The sequence below is a fragment of the Triticum aestivum genome, chromosome 3D, assembly GCF_018294505.1.
Source record: "Triticum aestivum cultivar Chinese Spring chromosome 3D, IWGSC CS RefSeq v2.1, whole genome shotgun sequence".
Taxonomy (NCBI): Eukaryota; Viridiplantae; Streptophyta; class Magnoliopsida; order Poales; family Poaceae; genus Triticum; species Triticum aestivum.
The window spans coordinates 6,293,315-6,313,800 of record NC_057802.1 but is presented as its reverse complement, the minus strand read 5'-3'; the positions used below and the strand labels follow the sequence as shown (position 1 = coordinate 6,313,800).

General features: G+C 47.3%; 1 non-coding gene across 1 annotated transcript; it reads right to left on the bottom strand.

Moving 5' to 3' along the window:
* Window positions 1-7,716: 7,716 nt before the first annotated feature.
* On the bottom strand, window positions 7,717-7,800 carry TRNAL-CAA (transfer RNA leucine (anticodon CAA)). Its single transcript has one exon. It is a non-coding gene; the product is annotated as a tRNA-Leu (tRNA).
* Window positions 7,801-20,486: the final 12,686 nt, after the last annotated feature.

Sequence of the window (20,486 nt, the reverse complement as noted above, 5' to 3'; positions counted from 1 at the left end):
CCCCCCGGGTTCGAGGATCCCTACTTTCCCGATCATGTGTATCAACTCGATAAGGCACTCTATGACCTTAAACATGCCCCACGTGCGTGGTATGACCACCTTACCGAGTTGTTACAAGATCGTGGGTTTGAAGTTGGGCTAATCGACCCCACTCTTTTTACTAAGAAGGTCAAAGGGGAGTTGTTTGTATGCCAAGTATATGTTGATGACATTATCTTTGGTTCCCCTAACAAAGCTTTCAATGAGGAATTTGCCGCACTCATGACCTCAAAGTTCAAGATGTCTTCCATGGGAGAGTTGAAGTTCTTTCTCGGTTTCGAAGTAAAGCAAAGAAGAGAAGGAACCTTCATCAACCAAGCCAAATACACTCAAGACATGCTCAAGAGATTCAAACTAAGTGATGTCAAGCCGGCGTCCACTCCAATGCCCACCAAGTGCCAACTTGACATCGATCCCAATGGTAAAGCGGTGGATCAAAAGGTATATTGCTCCATGATTGGTTCCTTGCTTTATCTTTGTGCATCTAGATCGGATATCATGTTGAGTGTGGGAATTTGTGCACGGTTTCAAGCCACACCTAAGGAAAGCCACTTTGTGGCGGTCAAGCGAATCTTTCGATATTTGGCTCATACCCCAAACTTTGGCTTATGGTACCCAAGAGGAGCAAACTTCAAGCTTGTAGGATATTCGGACTCCGATTGGGCGGGAGACAAAGTGGATAGGAAGTCCACTTCCGGAGGGTGCCAATTCCTTGGTTGCTTTTTGGTAAGTTGGTCTTCTAAAAAGCAAAGTTGTGTGTCTCTCTCATCCACCGAAGCGGAGTATGTGGCGGCCGGGAGTTGTTGTGCACAACTCTTATGGATGAGGCAAACTTTAAAGGATTACGGTGTCATTTGTGACAAAGTGCCTCTTTGGTGTGATAATGAAAGTGCCATCAAGATTTCTCTCAACCCCGTGCAACACTTCAAGACGAAGCATATTGAGATTCGGTATCACTTCATCCGAGATCACATTAGGCGAGGGGAGATCGAGCTCAACTACGTCAACACCCATGATAACCTTGCAGATATTTTCACGAAGCCTTTGGATGAAGCAAGATTTCGCGAGTTAAGGCATGAGCTAAATATCATTGATTCGAGCAATGTTGCTTGACCCCTTGCACACCCCACCACACTCAACTTGTTGTCTAATCTAGGTGTAGGCATGGACATAGGGGGAGTGTTGTTCTCTCAATGAACTCTCCCTCCTCCCATTATGCATAAAGTGATCAACTCTTTCACATTAGCCATTTTTGATGGTACTTTTGCTTCAAAGATGAGTTTTGGTCATGGGCCCAAGGATAATTCTTCGCGGTGCCATACCAATTGACTCAAACATAGGTGGCTCCGGCCACCGCCCTCTCCTTGGAGAGGTTGTGTCTCGTTTTTGGCCTGTGTTGGTTCTTGCCTCTCCTTCGTGCCGCGCTCGTGCTTGTGGTGTCCAGTGTGTTAGTTCCTTATTGTGGTCTCTCGCTTGAAGGTTCCGTGCTTAGGAGTTATCTTTGGTTGAAACTTTTTTTTGAGCCCACAGTACTACCGCGGCCTGCCACGGTACTACCGCAAGGGGGGCGCGCGGTACTTCCGCACCCAGCGCAGCAGTAATTTTTTACTGCCGCCTGGGGGAGCGGTACTACGGCCTCGGTGCGGTACTTCCGCCCGGGCGGTACTACCGCGATGACGTGCGGTACTACCGCGAGAGGAGTGAGCAGTACTTTCGCACCCAGCGCGGCAGTAATTTTTTACTGCCGCCTGGGGGAGCGGTACTACGGCCTCGGTGCGGTACTTCCGCCCGGGCGGTAGTACCGCGATGACGTGCGGTACTACCGTGCGGTCAAGGGCGCGTGGGGGTTAAACACGGGCGGGGGAGTTCTAACTCCCCCATACCCATTTGTCTCTCTCTCTCTCTCTCTCTCTCTCGCTCAAGAACGGCGCCGGAGGCCCTCGCCGGATCTCCGTCTCCGGCCGCTCTCCTCGGATTCCGACTGGTGGGATCGTTCCCCCCCACTCCCTCTTGCCATGGAACAAGGTTTCTCCCCAATCCCTCTCATTTTCTTGTTCGTCTTGTTGCTTTTAGGTTTTGGGGAGATGCAAGTTGTTCTTGAGATTTTAGGACAAATCTATGCAAGAATAGGATGTAGGAGAGTAGTTTTGTGTAGTGTTGGTACTTGCTATAGTTGTCCCGTGATGGATTTGATCGACCGTAGTACCGCGTGTTGACACGGTTGTGCTCAGATCTCCATGGCTATTTCGGATCTGCAACCGTGCGGTACTACCGCTCCTCAGGTGCGGTACTACCGCACGTCCGGTACTACCGCCCTACTGGCGCGGTACTACCGCACGTCCGGTACTACCGCCCTGCGGGCGCGGTACTACCGCACGTCCGGTACTACCTCTCCTTGGAGCAGTACTACCGCACGTGGCACAACACGCGTTACTACCGTTGTCTCAAATCCCTCTTGTGGCACTTCTTACGTGCCAAGTCTATTTGTTTCTCCTGCTTTGCTGTGGTCTTTGCATTGATCCTTCTCGCGTTTCGTGCGTGTTTGTTTTGTGGTGTGTGTTTAGGTGGTGGCTCAGGTGCTCCGGCTCGCCGCTCCAATCCAAGCCGTGACACGGGATCCAAGCGTATGCGCAACACAGAGGTAGCAAAGGGCTCCAATGCCCCCCAACGCAGAACCAAGACCGCTGCCACTAAAGAGAAGGAACCCGCCAAGGGCATGGATGAGATACCGCTTGTTGAGTTCATCACTCGGAGGAAGGTCAATCCATATGGAAACCCTCGTGCTAACTTTCGAGGGAATGATCTATTCTGGACCAAGCAGCAGAATCTCATTTATCTGCATGTCATCAAGGCCAAGCAAAATACCCATGTGGAGGTGAAGTGGATCAACATGCATCACATGCGCAAAGAGGCGCATCGGGAATACTTTGGTGAGGCTTTGGACCTCGTGGAGCAATTTGGCATTGAGCATATCATCTCATTCCACAAAGACTATGATCCTGATATCCTTGCCCAGTTCTTTGCCTCCGTGCATTTTCATCCCAATGAGGAAAGGACCATGACTTGGATGACCAATGGCCGACAGCTGACTGCTACCTGAAGGAATTCATGACCCTGCTTGGGGTTCCGGATGAGGGGGTCACCACACCCCAAGGTGTTCGCCCTCATGCCAATCCCGAGTCTGCCAACAAGAACAAGCTCATGCCCTACCTTGTGGAGAAGAAGCTCTCCAATGGCAAGTCAACTTGGGTACTCAACTCCTTTCTTGACATCATGCACCGGATCTTCCGCAACACTCTCTTCCTACGCATTGGGGACAAGGACACAACCACTTGGTGGATATGATGCTCTTGTGTGAAGATGCTCGCAACTCTCAGACACAGCCACTTGATGTCTCACATATCATGTGGATTGAACTTCGGTTTGCGGTCTACAACCGCAAGGTCCCCATCTATGGACCTTATTTTTTTCAGTTGATCTCGGCTACTTGGGAGCGGGTCTACCCTCAGGATGAGTTTGAGGCCCCTGGTTGGATCCGGCATGAGCCCATCAACCTCCGTATCAAGTCTCAGTGGGCCAACACTACCTATCGTGCTGATACTGCAGCTGCCATGGACATGGATGCAAATGAGGATGAGGAGGAGGCAGCAGACGAGGACAGCTCTGAGGGTTACATCCCTCCCACCTCTGAGCCTTCTTGGGCTAAGCGACTGAAGAAAAAGATGAAGATGCTATTCTGTATGCAAGCCAAGGGGCAGTACCAGACCCATGTGGCTTCCAAGGAGACTCGCCGCCGCGACAAGCGGATTTTCAGGACTTTTGGCGAGAACATATCTAGCGGGTCAGAGGTGAACATCACCCCAGAGGCAGAATGGCTGCACAAGCAGGGCTATCGGTGGACCGAGTCTGAGGAGGAGTCCGTCCCAGCTGCAGAGTCCGACGAGCAGCGTGCCAGTGACTACTCCGCTTGAGCCACCACTATTGCTGTAGGTGTCCTCTCTGCCTTTTTGGCGTCTCGATGCCAAAGGGGGAGAGAGTGTAGGATTTGCTGCGAGTTATGTCGTGTTTGGGCCAGTTGAACTTCGTTTATTTCGTTTGCTTTGGTTTGTGCTCGTGAGACCTTCTATCATATGGTGTAAGACATATGCACTCTATCGTACCGTAGTGAGCTTATTCTATCTTGTGCTTATTACATTTTGCTCCTGTCTATCTTGCTTAGTTTTAGCCTAATTGCAAGATTTCCCTTGTCTATAAAATATAGGGGAGTGTTGATCCTAGTATGTGTGCCGTGCAGTCCAAAGCACTCATCGAGATAGCACACATCTAGGGGGAGCCCGTCTATATTTTAGAGACTTGGGGTTTGCCCTTGCTCTTTGCGTTATACCCTCGTGCAAATCCCGTGTTGTCATCAATCCACCAAAAAGGGGGAGATTGTAAGGGCATTTTTATCCCTTAGTTGGTTTTGGTGATTGATGACAATGCTTTTGCGGACTAATCATGTGCATCAAATATTTCAGATATATTGACTAGGCACAAGATGATTGGGTTCCCCTCAAAGGCTATAGAAGACGGCGTTTCTCTTCGGTTCTTTTCGGTGGTATTGAGTCGTAGGGAAGCCGTACTATTAAGAGGGGGTCCGCTTTGGAAAGGTTGGGTGGATTCATCACGTACACATCGTCTTTGCACCTCCTTTCCTCTTGCCTTTGGAGCATCCTAAGTTTTCCTTGTCTATGCAATTATAGCTCTTGTCTGCCGAACTAGGAAGTGCGGTAGTACTGCTCGTCAGAGCAGTAGTACCGCAGGACCTTGCGGTAGTACCGCCCGCTGGTGCGGCAGTACCGCAAGGCCCCACGGTAGTACCGCTTCTGGTAAGCGGTAGTACCGTGGTCCCTTCTTAGTTCCGCAACTACGCGGCTGTAAGGGGCGGATGTAATTTTTTACATCCGCACCTCGCACGGTAGTACCGCGGCTGGCTTACAGTACTACCGTGTCGGGTTTTTGCATCGACTCCAACTCTGCGAAAGTAGCCACGGATGTAATTTTTTATATCCGTGCCTTCCCATCCCTGGACAGCCCCTGCCTTGCGGTAGTACCGCAAGGGGGAGCGGTAGTACCGCGCCAGAGTACTACCACCCTCTGCCTTAGTGCATGTGTGGCTGTTCTGGTCTCTGCTGCGTGGGCGGTAGTACCGCGGGGCTCTGCGGTAGTACCGCATACCCCTGCGGTAGTACCGCGCCTCAGGTACGGTAGTACCGCGTGCCCCTGCGGTAGTACCGCGTCTCAGCTGCGGTAGTACCGCGCTGCGCAGGCTGAGTTGGTGGATAACGGTTGGATTTGTTCTTCCACTATATAAGGGGTGTCTTCCTCCTCTTGTTGACTACCTCTTCCACCTCCAAGCTCCATTGTTGCTCTAAGCTCCATTTTCGCCCGATCTCCTTCCCTAGCCAATCAAACTTGTTGATTCTCTAGGGATTGGTTGAGGAGGCCCCGATCTACACTTTCACCAAGAGATATTTGAATCCCCCCACTAATCCCTTGTGGATCTTGTTACTCTTGGGTGTTGAGCACCCTAGACGGTTGAGGTCACCGTGGAGCCATAGTCCATTGTGGTGAAGCTTCGTGGTGTCGTTGGGAGCCTCCAATTAAGTTGTGGAGATTGCCCCAACCTTGTTTGTAAAGGTTCGGTCGCCGCCTTCAAGGGCACCAATAGTGGAATCACGGCATCTCGCATTGTGTGAGGGTGTGAGGAGAATACGGTGGCCCTAGTGGCTTCTTGGGGAGCATTGTGCCTCCACACCGCTCCAACGGAGACGTACTTCCTCTCAAAGGGAAGGAACTTCGGTAACACATCCTCGTCTTCACCGGCTCCACTCTTGGTTATCTCGTGCCTTTACTTGTGCAAGTTTATTTGTGCCTTATCTCTTGCTTGCGTGTATGATTATTGTTGTTGCATCATATAGGTTGCTCACCTAGTTGCATATCTAGACAACCTACTTTGATGCAAAGTTTAAATTGGTAAAGAAAAGCTAAAAATTGTTAGTTGCCTATTCACCCCCCCTCTAGTCAACTATATCGATCCTATCACCGGCGATCGATGCTCCACGGCGCATGGGGCACCCCACCAGGGCGCGCAAATGGATTGTGCATGAGCACATTGGTAGAGCACGTGCCTGGTGGTCTCTTGGACACGCAGACGGAGTAGGCAGGGGATTCGATGATGTGACAATGGTGAAGGAGGGGTTCATAAGGAAGGCAATGTCAGTGGTAGAGCCAAAGCAAGAACCTATATTGGTAGGACATGTAGGACCTCTAGATGTTGGGAGTGAAATCGTCTACGGGGAGGGCAGCCAACTGAAGGTGGTATGCCCCACGCACCTTGAAAGGAACACGGGGGCCAGAGAGCCTCCGTAGGTCGGTGACAAGGGGACGCAACATGGTCTCATGCAGCTTGGTGGTTAGGCAAAGCAGCTCTTCAGCGACCGTGACCAAGAGATGCGACTGAAAGGTGTGTGTGGGGGGAGGGGGCTCAAAGAAGACCACCGCGACAGAGGCGTTGGGCCTGAGGGTGTGTGAGAAAAGCGCGGGGAAACACGGTGTACAACATGATGGGGCACAACGGGGTGTTGTAGCCTCCCTGCATAACCACCACGAGGACCTTCCATAACCCGTTGAAGGAAAATGTTAAGAAGTTGATGCATGTATATGTTCTTCAGTAACTAATTAGGTAGGGACGGATGATTGTGATAAAACACAGAGAAATCGAAATTGTGTTGTGACAAATCAAAATGTTTGAACATACATAAGATGAAATTACCGACGACACCGGTTTCCTTTTAAATATATTTGTGTGTGGATTTAGTTCACTTTATTTCTAAAGGCAGTGCTCAGGATTGGTCGTGGTAGGATTGTCCAAACTGCTATGCATCCCACTAGCTAATAAGAAACCAAAAAGCTGCAACCATGGAGTGTCAAATCCGTGTGGGCTCACGCCATACCTCATAACACTACCACCTAAGCCATTCTTAGATATTCAAATATGTGACGATGGAATGAACAAATCAATGACAGGATTAGAGAAGTACATTTAAGATCCAATACTCAATAATGTAAGGCATCAATAGTGGTGGTAGGGAGAGTGAGCTCTTTTGAGATGTCTAGGACGAAACAGAGCTCTGAACTCGATGCAAAGCAGGAGTTGCTAATACGTACCCTAAAGTAATTAACTACATCTGTCGTTGAGTTGCCTTATTTTATCTTGTTAGTTCTTTCAATATATCGTGTTAAACTAGTGGTAGCATCCCATGTCTATGGGCCAAGCTAATCTCCTCTCCGGTACATTAGTCTTTTGAGATTGGCGCCAGTCAACTATTTGCTCAGATTAGGGTTTCAGTATGAACCAGGGCGGGGTTCATACAACTTACATTAATGATGTACCAATTTTAACTCACGCAGATTCACGACATGAAAATAAATAAAAACTCTGTTGACCTTCCATGAACATAGTTTCTCTTATATATAATCGTTTCATTTTCTTAATTAAACATCAAGTCCCGCGGCCGGAAAGTATTTGAAAGCATCATTGTCCCTACTATGACAGTGGCAAAAACAATGTATAGAGTGAATCGCTAGGCACTAGTTTCTTCATATTTTTATGGTGCCAAAAAATAAAGAAAAAGATGTCAGAAGTGGGGTTTGAACCCACGCCCTCGTAAGAGGACCAGAACTTGAGTCTGGCGCCTTAGACCACTCGGCCATCCTGACTCGCTGATCGGAATAATGGTAATCTTTCTGAAGTTTACTATGATTTTCCGTTTGGAAGCTTTCCGAAGTCCTGCCTCGCTTTGTCCCTAGCCAGAGCATGGTCTTGAACATCTTTGGTATTGTGTCTCACCACATTGTTATTATATTGTACGAACATGGCCAAACTACTAATTCTTGAAGAGCTTCCCAGGTATGATTTGTAGACTTGTAGCTATTCCTCCGGTTGGCCAATGCTTAAATAGCTTTGCAGCCCTTATATATCTTAAAAAGCGTTTCTGTTTGTAGCAAACCAATATGTACACCACGACATGGAATGGTGATTTTGATTCGGGCAAGAACTAAAGAACTGCAGAAACGTATGGTGACTTTGATGTATAGGCAGCACCCTGGGTGACTGCACCTTTTTCATGGTTTTCCCTACCTCTTGTATATCCCCTCATCTTTAATGAAAAGGCAGAGCACCTGCCATTTACCCTTCAAAAAAAGAACTGAGGAACTAACATGAGCTGGCACCGACATATTTCCTGTCTCATGTTCATTCCTGGGTTATGTTTGAACAGGGAGGCAATCGTTCATGCCATTACCTGCAGAACCTACATCCGGATCATTTCCAAGATCTTATGTTAAGGTAGGCTACTGTAGAATCCTTTAAGATAGCAAAAATAGGATAGTGGTTCTAGATTTGCGCTTAAATTCGATGCTATGTACTTGCAGCGGCGGGTGCCGAGGCCTGGGTACCAGTGCGGCCGTAGATGAGCTATGACAAATCGAACCCTGGCACTCGGGAGGGCTACTACGATTCTCCTCCATACTACTCCAGAGACAGCAAAGCCATTGATGATCTAACACCAGAACCGACACCAACACAAGCACCAACAGTGACACCAGTTGCACAGGAAAGGCCGTTCTAGTGCCATTGGGTTCCCCCACAGCCACCAAGGCTCGCCATGCTGGAGGCCGCGGCCGCAATTCAGCAGCTAAGGTCCCTTCCAAGCCAAGAGCCAAAGCCAGCAGCAGGCCTAGCTGATGCTTCGAAACCAGCAGACTCTGGTGGATCACCTGCTATTGCTGGTGATGAGTCACCTAGTAGCACCATGGCCGGCATGGCCAACGGCGAAAAAGGAGAAGGGCCCGATGCCGCATGATTTCGATGAGGGTGGTTTTGAGCAGCCATTCATATGATTTTCTGTGTTGTTGATCCGTGCAGTTCACATAACGTCGTGAGACAGTTCGGTTCCTATCTACCATTGGTATTGAAGGGAGAACTGCGAGCTCTGTCCTTGGTATGGGCGCAACCTCAGGAGGGCGGGTTGAGGAGATAGCTTTTGAATCCATTGAGTTTATCCTCTGCCCCAAGGGAAATCAAAGAAGAAGAAAGCTCTGATATTCTCTACTTGAATTCAGGAGATTCAAATACCGAATGCAATAGGAATGGGAAAACGGAGCGGGCACTTGTTATACGCCAGTTGTAATGACGTGTATTTATAGGGGAAAAAGTGATTATGAGTTATCTGTGCGCATTCCACTAGACAATACTCCCTCCGTTCTTTTTACTACGCGTATAAAATTTGTCTCCTCCTCTGTTTCTTTTTACTCCGCGTATAAGATTTCTATATCAACATCTACAATATCAAAGTTACACAATATAATAATTGATTCCATGATACAACTAATGATATTGTTTTGGTATTGTGAATGTTGTTAGTTTTTTCGATAAACTTGGTCAAACTTTACCAAGATTGACTTACGACAAAACTTATATACGGAGTAAAAGAAACCGAGGGGGTACTTTGTATATGAAATTCCTTTTGATTTCGTACATGTATCCAAAATTCCGAATAGCGAGAAGATCCTATCATCTTAATGACACAGATCTAGATGTGTTTGTGATAGCTATGATTAGTGATAAAATGGTCATAACTGTGTGCGTCTTGTTTTCCATGTGGATCCTCAACACATGTTCAAAGAGTGAAGACTTGAGGAGGCACCACAACTGCTGAAACAAAAATGCATATGATTTCAGTTTTGTAAGTTTGTAGTGCCAGTTCAAACCAGCGTAGCCAACTTTTTCGCTCAGCATCGCGTTAGCTCTGGCTTTTAAGGTGAACCACGTAGCTTTGCAGGTGGACTGGTTGGTGCGTACTGCATGGCATTGGCACATGAAAACAAATGCACGCTCCAACTTTTGCTTGCACCAATATACTCCCCCCTTATATATACTGCTCCAACTTCACCAGAGTAGACATCATCTTACATCGTTTTGCTTTGTTTTAACTTGTCTGTCCGGTAGTGCCTTCCCCTAAAACAAAACCTGTCGTGTAGCACCTAGCTTAGTATATCATGTAGGTACAATCACATAAACAAAGGAAAACGATTTGTGAGGAAAAACAAAAGAATGGAAAAACATGTGGGAATAGGAGGCTTCAGGAACGGAGATAGAGCAACTGCTGTCTTTAATGCTGAATAAAGTTAAGGTAGAAGTTGCCGCTTTATCTCAGATAGAGACATTTGTGTTGACGTATAATGTGCTGCCTAGTCTCTTCCATCAGATCAGTCTTTTGGTTGCATTGACTAGAGCATGCACTTCTATATGGTATCGGAGCCAAGAGGTCCTGAGTTCAAAATCCGGCTGGCGCAACTAAATTGCAGCCCACTTTCGGTCCACGTATAGGCATGAGGGAGCCAAACGTGAGGGGGAGTGTTGACGTATAATGTGCTGCCTAGTCTCTTCTATCAGATCGGTCTTTTGGTTGCATTAGCTAGAACATGCACTTCTACAATATGTACTTGAAGTGCACTTTCAGCACACGACGGCATTGGCGCACTTTATCTACACCGTGTGCTGCGTGCTTCGAGATGGAAACAACAAGTGCCAGCATGTAATATTGGTGAAATACCAGACACCATACTCGATGTATTGTTGTGCTATATGCTGATGGTACGGTGCGGGATCCAAGTCTAGTGCATGCAGAGAGACTAGCTGACTTGTGCCTTTGTGGTGGGACCTGATGCCAAACTCAGCACAGGTACACTACTTTTTGTGGCACATCGACGTCAAAATGTGCCGGCGTCAGTGCATGGGTGGAGTCTCTACTAGGACCCGCTCGTTACGCGTAAACAGTTCAGTATATATCTAAAAAGTTGGAGGCCCGGGCAACATCACAACTAGAAAATCTGAAACGAGGAGATGCAGCACAGATCTAAATCTGCTTTCTGCAATGAACATGGAGTTCATTGACATGGATGGGCAGCTAAGGTTAGATTCCAGGTCTTTATAGTTTTTGATTCCATACCGTTACAAATATCTTGATTGACTGCTCGCGTTTTCAGATCAACTGCTAGCTTGATCCCTCACTCTATGCGTCCTTCGTTGCGAGCTCATGATGTTTTGGGTGCGCAATCAGCATGCTCATCTGGATCTTCTATAGCTTGCCCGAGGATAAAAGATATGTTGCGTCCAGGATGCGGATCATGGAGTTGGTCACAAGCATGATGCGATACATGCGTCTGAAGGGGGAATGGTTGACGTCCATGGCAAAATCTCTAGTTTGTAGGGATTTCGTAGTTTGTATGATCTAATTACTATACTATGATGTTGTAATGATGGAACAGCATGATTAAAACTGAAATCAATAAAGAAAATATGATTGCCACGAGGTTGGGCTGACGAGCGTGTTGGTCCATCATGACCGGGTTACACTGGCTACTAGTTGGATCCGGGACCAGAATTTGTTTAATAGGGGAGCCCGGGCGTCAAATACTACCTGGTGTAACTCAGACCAGTCATAGGTAGTAATTTAGACTAGTAACATGCATATGGGAAAATACACAGAAGCTCCTGGGTGCTTCACACCCCTATATGAAAAATAATCGTAAAAAATACCCAAAATATAAAAAAAAGCCTGAAATTTGGGGATATCAAACCTGGGTTCCCAATCTACTCCCGTGTGAAATTTCGTGATAAAATTCCCAAAAACGTATCCGTGGCGAAGGAAATACTGTCCGAACAAAAATCTACCCAAACAGTTTTCTTTTCTATACATAGGAAATTTTTGTCTTTTTTGCCACGAATACGTTTCCTGGTATTTTTTCACGAAATTTCACACGGGAGTAGATTGGGAACCCACGTTTGATATCCCAAAATCCCAGATTTTTTAAAAATTTCTTGGTATTTTTTGAATGAATTGTTCGTATAGGGGTGCGGAGCACCCGAGTGCTCAAAATCCTCGTCCCATGCATATGTTACTAGTCTATGTTACTACCTTTATAGTGGGGAGCAGGGCCGTCCAACGCCATGTGCGAGCAGTGCGACCGCACAGGGCCCCCAAGTTTCAGGGGCCTCAGATTTTGGGCCTTGTTATATTTCTGGTAGTGTATTTTCTTTGGTTGCTGTTGGGCCAGCCGGCCTTGTTTGCTCGCCCGAGCGCCTCCCAAACTCTCTCCTGGTCCCTGCTCCCGATCAATTAGATTGTCGCTTCGTTTCGAGTCTTCTCGAGTCGCCCGCCTAGATCATACGCTTGCCGCCAGTTGCTCAGACAAAAAAAAAGAACTGCTTGCTGCGAGCGCCATCGCAAGGACCAGGAGGGCAGGGGCCATGGTGCAGAATTTGTGCCATGAATTTGAGCAGAAGTCAGGGCTAAACAGGGCGCCCGCACCACCAAGCAAAACAGAAGGAGCCGCTGGCTGAGCGCAAGGCTAAGGCCAGATCGAGCAGGATATTTAATTTACGCATCACCGACCTGTCAATGTCAATCACAGGTGCGCCCAAGCCATACAAGATTTGTTTTATGCTAATTTTTTCTATCAAATACATTAGTGGCTAATGAGTATACTGAACATGTGCATCGTTCTCCAGTTAATTAGCAAAATTGCTATATGTTCACTCTCAATGGGTGAAATATTTGGCGAAGATAGTTCGTACGATATATTCCCAAATATTGTACGGAATAACACATATATAAAGCATGCAATTGAACTGGGAGTTTGCATTCAGTGCGAAAAAGTGAGATTATGCTTTAGCTATATGAATATTTAATTTTAGGGCCCCCATTCACATTTCGCACCGGGGCCTCGAATTTCTGGAGACGGCCCTGGTGGGGAGTAACATATGTGTGGTGTCATGCAACACTTCATTTTTTAGGTTGTAGACTCGTATTGTCTTGGTATGTGCGATGTTACAGTAACTAGCTATGTTACCACATGCCCCTCTTTCCTCATTAATTACTCGTCACATCATGTGTTTTGTCTACAGATGTGTGATGTTACCACCTATGTTACTCCCACTATGGAGATTTAATTAACAAAATGTTAATGCATGCCATAAAAAATTATATCGTTCATGCATTAACATTTTAGTAGTTAAATCTATGGTCAAATTTGACCCAAATACGATGGGAACCAATCAATAATGACGGAGATGGTATTGTCCAAGACCTTATAAAGTACTACCTCCATCCTGGTTTATAAGTCCCCTCTGTATTTTGTGCCAAATTTTGACTAGGAATTTAACTAACAAAATATTAATGCATGTCACAAAAAATTATATTGTTAGATTCGTATTTGAACCTTGTTTCCAATTGTGTTATTTTTATGACATGCATTACACTTTGTTAGTTAAATTTAAGGTCAAAATTTGGCACATAATATAAAGGGGACTAATAAATCAGGATGAAGATAGTAATACATAAGTCTGAAGACACCACCTTGGCAGCATCTGTCACTACTTCTATCAACTTGATGAGGGGGTGCGTATTGTCAGGGCCGCCTGCTCAGACCTCACAGCAAAGCCCAACATCTAAAACAGAAGATCTCAACAAAGCCGCCATCGCCGGGTCTGGGGCACAGACCGGTTCAGCGCACTCTCAGCGGGCACTGTATGCACGCGCTATAGAGGTCACCGCCACCATCTTCCACCGATCCATCTTTAGAGCAGGTACTGACGCATCGACCTTGCCAGGCCTGCCGCCGACGCCACCTCCCAACGCGCGTCCATCATTACGCATCCGTCACCGAGACCCTCTAGCATCACATCTCCGAGACTGCACGTCGATGATGTGTCACATGAAACGCTGCTCAACCGCTGAAACCGTCCATTGATCCCTCGAGCCAATGCACACCCCTAAGAATGATGTCCCCAAGGGGGGAAAGACATAGGAGCGCCGCAGTCATCCATCGACTGTAGGCATGTATGGTTGCTGTAAAGCACTAAGAAATTGAACTTGAGGGTTGACAAATCAAAATGGTTGAACATAGATAAGATAAAATTACTCAAGACATTGGTTGCCTTTTAGTTCACTTTATTTCCAATGCTCTTTTTAGGTAGTGCCCGGGATTGGCTGTGGTAGGATTGCCCAGAATGCTATGTATCCACTGGCAAATAAGAAGCCAAACAGCTGCAACCACAGAGTGTCAAACCCTACTGGGCTCACGCGATACCTCTCAACAATACCACCTAATTAAACCATTCTTAGTCTTCTCTATAGTAGTCCTGCGAGATGACATAGCTTGATGCCTTGAGTACAACAAGATCGAGGTGTTGACAGATACTACAAGGTGAGCAAATGCTTATGTTGAAACATATTATTTTGCTAATGTTATTCCATGTAAAATATTTACTTACATATATCCATCTACATTGCATGTATGTAATTTTTTCATGAGAAAGAGATGAGTTTTGCGCCCTTTGCAAAAGAAAAATGTTCGGTATTATTTTCTAACATTTCCTTTGCTATTTTTGGGACTCTGAATATGAGAACTCTTCTTGCACTATAGCAGCGGTTGACCAAGATAAGAGATGGTGTCTTGTCGGAATGAAATTTTGGAGTCACAAACATAGCCCGGGCTCCTTGTAGTTATGATAGTATGGCTACACATCACAATGATTCATAAGGCAGGCTTACTTTCAGAAGATATGGACTCTTGGAATTATCCACTACCATGTGAGAAGCAAGGACTGCTACTGAGTGCTAATGAGCCATTGGATCGGTGGTAGAAGTTTCCAATTGTCAGAGTAAATTACATATGGTTGTGAGCTTAACAGAGAAAGACCACCCCTCTTCCTAGACCAAAAACAACACCACTGAGTGACTCATTCATACTACTCATCAACTACCTTCTTGAACCCTTTTTGTTGGTGATTGAAGACCCATCGCTGAAATCAAAATGCTACAACTGCAATGGGACCCGAGTGATTGCCCTGCTTCAGCTTGGCGAGGAGACATTAATTCTTGACGGCATGGATTGCCTTGGGCCTTGTATTCAAGTGACTTGGGATCTTGGTCGTTTACATCCTCTTCAGGGCAAGACATATTTAAGGGAAGGGGATTGTCAGTGACGTACCCTATATTCAACTATTCTCGTCTTCCTCGTTGAGCTGTGTTCGTGTGTGCGCGTGCGAGAGCGCGCGTGTGTAATTTGACTTGTACTCTGAATTAATGTCTAATTGAGTGAACTAGTAGCATGTTTCTAACACTCTTGCTTCTCTCAACCAACTGTATTGATTTACTACTATTGCACGCTAAGTTACAATAAAAAAAACGTGTGCACATTGGAAGTTATGAATTAGATATAGATTACAATGTTCTAGAGATGAAACATCTCCTTGTACCGCAAGTCTCTAAGCCATCCAAGTTTGTACCACTATATATGCTCTCATCTGGGTCAGACCAATAAACACTGATATATTTATGATTCCTATATAATTTCCCACATACTGAGCTTGCTTAATCTCTTCTCATGCATCTATTTATAAGTTATAACACATAACAAAGCGGAAATTTCCTAGTTGTACACAACCGTCCTTGCCAATTTGAGCTTTCGGGAGAAACGGTTGATGTATAGAACTTATAACAATGTACCAGTTGCCACCCATGGACATTCATCACATGAGAGTACATAAATGCTCCACCAACCTTAATGATTTTCCCCTTATATATATCACCCCGTCATCGCTGTGTAGATAGCACACCCTATACTTCCATTTAGTTTTAGTGTGTGATAGCCACAAACATTGGAGAGAACATATGAGAGAAGAGCCAAAGATATGTAAGAACACACAGGACTGGGAGGCGTCGGGAATAGAGACGAGTTGAGTATTGGTCTTGGATGAAGTTATTCTGGAATACATAGCTTGACCAAAATCACAACAAGAACGAGGTCTGGCAATAGCACCTAGGTTAGTACATCATGTAGGGAAACTCACATAAACAAATGAAAACAAATTGGGAGAGAAGAATCGAAGAGTTGAACAAAACAAGTGGGAATAGGAGGCCAAAAGACCATGGGATTGTTTTCCTTTTCTTTTTTTGGATATAAAGCTTGGATCTTTTCTGTGGATGAGTGAAGTTGGACAAGAAGTCAAGCTGCATCTTCCTAGCTAGCGTGAAGACGGATGTTGAAACTGCGCTGCTTAGTGTCCCTCTCTTGTTTTTTAAGTGGATTGTGGGACGTAGCAATTCTATCCCCCCTCTCTCTCTCACCCTAATCAATTCCTGTTGCTCCATGGCATGGCTTCAGGGCGTGCTTGGTTGCCCGCATGCAGCCAACCAGGCCCGCGCGGGATGTGCGCGGCCTGTTTGGTTGCCTGGGCTGCATGCGGTTTGTGGCCCGCACGGACCTTAAAGCAGCCCGCAGCCTGGCCCGGCGAAAACTGCCGAATCGGCAGTTTCTCACGAGTCTGACTCGGCGCGGCCACGCGTGCGAGGCAGTTGCACGCCTCGGGCAGCCCAGGAGACGGATGGGACGTCTTATAACTCGCCCCCCCCACTCTCCTTTCACCGCCGAGTCGCACTGTTCCCACCGCTCCCTCTCTCTCACCGCCCCTTCCTTTCCTCTCCTCCGATGGCTCCGCCTCGCCCACCTGCGCGCCACCCTCTGACCCCCGTCGACCAGCGCATCGCCAGCATCCAGGAGCGCTGGCTGGCCGGGCTCCAGAACTCGGGCCGGGACCTGGCGTCGGCGCTGCGAGCGCCGTCCCCCATCTGCTGCCGGCCACCACGAGCGCCGGCCAATGCGGTGCCGGCCGTTCCTGCTCCGCCGCCGATTCCGGACCTCGTGGTCCTTGGCTCGACGCCGGCGCCGTCCACGGAGCCGACGCTTCTTGGGACCCCATTGGGCAGGGGGGTTTTCTTGACCCCCGTCCAAGGGTTTTCTGGTGTCGGCGGGCCGTCCTCCTCGACCTCCGGCGTGGCGATGAGCACAGGGCCGATGCCGCAGGCCGTCGCCAGGGCCGGCTCCTCCTCTGCTCCGCCACCTCTCTCCTTCCCACCCGGGTTTTCACCCTGGCCTCGGTTCGCTGCGCGTGCTCCGGTGAGTCAAACCCCCTCAATGCTTGCTCGTAGATGTATATTAGGGGTTTATTTCTTAGGCATGTGCTAGTAGTTAGTGGATTCGATAGGATTAGATAGGATTCGAGTAGATCCAATTGGATGCAAACCCAATCGAATCGAATCGGACCGATCTGTTCTTGTTTCGTACAGTGTGTGTCCTAGGATAATTTTCTTCTGCTACTGCTAGTGTGTCCTAGGATCTGTGTTCAAGCTACTAGCTGTGTTCATGCTAGAATCCCCAATGGTAGTATGCTTTGCTAGGATCTGTGTTCATGGTAGGGTCTTGCTAGGATGTGTGTTCATGCAAATAGCATGTTCATGTTCAATCTAGGATCATGTTCATGTTGTTGTTCATGTTGCTAACATACATGTTCAAGCTAGGGTTTGTGTTGATTGTTATACGTGCATGTAGTAGGACCATTTTAGGATGCCGCCAAATGTGCATGGCTGCACATGGGTGCTATTGGCACTTGCTGTTGCTATTTTTAGATGTTTCCATGCTTAGGATAGTGCACTGATGAGCGGCAGTTGTAGAAAAGCAGATGCCACTGATCAGTGGACTTGCCCAACAGCAAGTGCCACTGATCAGTGGCACTTCCTGTTGGGCAAGTCCACTGATCAGTGGCATTTGCCTAACAGCAAGTGCCATTGATAAGTGGCATTTGCTCAAAGAGTTTGTGTACTGATCAGTGGCATTTGTTCTTGGGCAAATGTCTCTGATCAGTGCCATTTTGCAAAGAGTTTGTGCACTAATACTTGTCGTCTTACCTGACAAGATATTGAAGACTGACTGGGATGTGGCGGGTGGAGGAGCTCAGGTGGTGGCCGGAGCTGAGGGCGCCGAGGATTTCATCCCCACGAACAGGTGGCTCAGGACGGTGGACCTGCCTGGCAGGATCGCCTTCATGAGCCTGCCTCGTTCAAGGGGACGATCTCCGAGGCAGGGCCACGAGGAGGGGGCCCGGGAGCCGCTGCGCTTCTAACAACAGATCAAGGACAACAAGGACCTCGCCATGCTCGTCGTCCCTCCCAAGTTCGTGGAGGTGATGAACACCTGGCTGGTCATCAAGCGGCTCCCGCGCGTGGTCAGGCTGTCAGCGAACAAGCGGTGCGTGTTCTCGGTGCAGGTCCAAAACTTCGAGGGGCACATGGTGCTTGGCCGGGGCTGGAACTACTTCTGCCGCCGCCACCGGATCGTCCCCGACGACCTCATCCTTGTGCACATCTTAGGACTCGGACTAAAGGTTCAGATCTACAACCACAACTCCTCGGTCATGTGCAGGTTTCGTTGCAGCAGGCACAACTGCCATGGTGACATCGAGCATGCTATATAGTTAAGTTAAGTAAGGTGTTAGTGTTGAACTTTTATGGTGTGTGGCGAGACTTGTGCTGGGAACTTGTTCATATTTTGGCCAGGAGCAGCACCCTGGCATGGAGCAGGGAAGAAGGATGCCCCTGCTGTTAATCTAGACTTATGCTATGTAGTTAAGTTTGCTGTCATTTCCTTGCTTGCTGTGTTAAGTTTGCTGTCATTTCTTTGCTTGCTTTGTTTGATCTTGCTGTTGTGCTGATCATGTGGTGATAAGGCCACCACATTTGAATGGAGTGAGCAGAACACAAACGCTGTTTGCAACCAAACAGCTGAAGTTTGCATCTGCTCACACCCTAAGCAGAAAAACGCCAACCAAATAGCAGGGGGTAAGTGCCCCTCCATGTAATGTAGGCAATCAAACAGGTTGCATCTGCTGCATATGTGGCTGCATTTTAAGAACCAGGCTGGCTGGAGATGGACATGCAATACAACTACTGTTGCAAACTGCAACCAAACACGCCCTTAGAGTATCTATACCCTGCCTTCTCAAATCATCCTCAAATATCCACGGATACGTCCGTTCAGTGACCATAGGGCTGAGGCATTGTGGCCGAAGATAACCATGATGGTTTGACCAGGACTCTAGGTGGCACTACCGCACCAAGTAGAAAGAGGACAGAACAACCTTTTCGTAATTTCGCGATCGGGTCTAACGTGGCTGCGTCACCCAGTTGCTGATGGATTCGCGTGAGGCCTGATCGCCACCGCCTGCCGGCTTGCGGCCTGCAACTCCAGCTGGAGAGGCAGACATGCCCAATCATCATTCTTACGTGGCAACGTCGGGAAGATGCCGATTTTAGTTAAGGTACTGATTTTGCCGTGATAGTCGATACTCCTTCCAATCCATAATAAGTGCCGTGGTATTATCAAGGGAGTAATATTTTAGGGATAATCGATACAAATTTTATTGGATTGATCTAGCAACTCTGTGCTAATATCCAAGGATCTGTCTAGGGCACATCTAGATCTGCCTTAATTGTTGCACATCTAAATGACTCAATCAAACTAGAAAAAAAAATACCTACACGAATCTTCACGTAAAATCAATGGCATATGATATAGATGTGCAACTCTAGATATGCTTTAGCATACATGAGTTGATAGAGTCCACAGTAAGAGAACAAGCACCTCATCCAGAGAGAGAGGGAGAGAGGGAGAGAGAGAGATAAAGGGGGAAACTTTTCTCTCTCTCTTCATCTATCCCAAGCACATGCAAGTGACCGGATATATAAGGGAGAAAATGAGGAGTATGTCTGCATGCACGGATAAATAGAGGCTCAAAATTAACACCCCTGGATACGACTAGGCGCGCCCGCGGGCGTTTAGTGGCAGATTTGCTAAGTCCGGTTGTAGATGCTCTAAGGTCGAGAGAGCCCTGCGAATTTTTTCTTTTTGCGAGAAAACTTCTAATCCATATATTCATCATGTCAAGGTAGTACAAAACCACCAGAATTAAAAATTACATCTAGGTCGTCCGTAGACCACCTAGCAACGAATACAAGCATTGGAGCGAGATTAAGGCAAGCCGTCGTCTTTGCCCCTCCCTTGTGCAAACCAGAAAAACCTTGTTGTAGTAGATAGTAATGAATTGATCGTGCTAAAGCCCCATAGAACCAGTACACCAGAACAACTGCCACCGATGAAGAGAAAGCGTAGAACGAAATGATACAACCTGTAGACACACAAACGCATACGAACAAAGACCGGATCCACCGAAGACAAACACTGACCGAATACGACGAGATCCGTCGAGACACACCTCCGCACGCCCTCCAACGATGTTAGAAGTACCACCAGAACAGGGGCTGGGTGGGAAGAACCTTATTCCATTTTCAGAAAGACGCCGTCCCCTTGTCTTCTTGAGCATGATACAAACCCTAACAAAAGCCACGCAGAACTAGCGCACCAAAACAACAACCGCCACCGATGATGAGAAGTGTAGATTGAAAGGATACAACCTGTAGACACACAAACGCATACAGACGAAG